The sequence below is a fragment of the Elephantulus edwardii genome, unplaced genomic scaffold (genome assembly GCF_000299155.1).
Source record: "Elephantulus edwardii isolate Elephantulus edwardi_28Jun2011 unplaced genomic scaffold, EleEdw1.0 scaffold00047, whole genome shotgun sequence".
Lineage (NCBI taxonomy): Eukaryota > Metazoa > Chordata > Mammalia > Macroscelidea > Macroscelididae > Elephantulus > Elephantulus edwardii.
Genome location: NW_006399797.1, coordinates 11272942 through 11274154, shown reverse-complemented (window position 1 = coordinate 11274154; position 1213 = coordinate 11272942).

The window sequence follows — 1213 nt, the reverse complement described above, 5'->3', positions numbered from 1 at the left end:
GTGGAACAGACCACAAACTACTCATGTGCAAGTTCAAGCTGAAGCTGAGGAAAATTAAACCGAATCCACAGGAGCCAAAATATGACTTTGATTTCATCCCACCTGAATTTCAGAATTATCTCAGGAACAGGTTTGAGGCCTTGAACACTAATGAGCGAATACCAGATGAGTTGTGGTAGGATGTCAAATGTATCATCCAGGAAGAGTGCAAATGGTCCAAGTATAGGTTTCCTATAAGCATGATCAAGTGTTCTGAGATTCCCATTTTCCACAAGGTTAACCACAATTTATTGTGTTCCATACTGTCAAATGTCTTTGCGTAGTCATTGAAACACAGACATTTTTCTGGTACTCTCTGCTTTCTGCCAAGATCTGCCTGACATTGGCAATAATATTCCTAGTGCCACAACCTGTTCTAAACCCAGCCTGTATTTCTGGTAGTTCTCTGTCAATGTACTGTTAAGTCTTTTCTGTATAATCTTCAGCAGGAATTTGCTAGTGTGTGATATTAGTGATACTGGATGATAATTTCCACACTGTGTCATGTCACTTTTTTGGAATGGGAATAAATATGGATCTCTTCCAATCAGTTGACCAAATGTATTAATTTAATTCACGTCAACTGACTATAGAGGTGGGTACTCATAGCAGAACAATAAGATAGTAATAAAGGCAGGAAATATGGGAAGCCCTGTGTGTCTAATGAATGTTTGTGATTAGCAAACAACTTTTTTTTTAAAGTATAGGACAAATAATGCAATGGCTATACAATGAAATAGGTGTGAACTAACACTTGAAAAGTCTATCTTATTCTTGTTGCACTAGATTTCTTCCTTTGATAGTCTTCCCATTTTCCTTTTTTTCTATAAACATTTCTTTTTTTTCAGTTTTATTAGACTTTTATTAGTTTTTCTTATTATTACACATAAAAATAAATAAGCATTTAGTTAATGTCACACAACCAATATTGCTACAGACTACTTTATATTAATAATAACATTGCAAAGAGGGTCTTCCTAGGTTCGCAGTTAGATTATTTCCTTTGTATATTTTTCTAAAAGTACTGAATGAAATTATAAATTCTAAAATTACTGGATGAAATTTTTTTTAAATTTAGGTTGTTTATTTTTCATTTCAATGAACATCTACAGAGATTTTTGGGATTCCATTCATTCATTGTTGCCCCCTTCTCCCCGCACAAAACCCTCCCCCC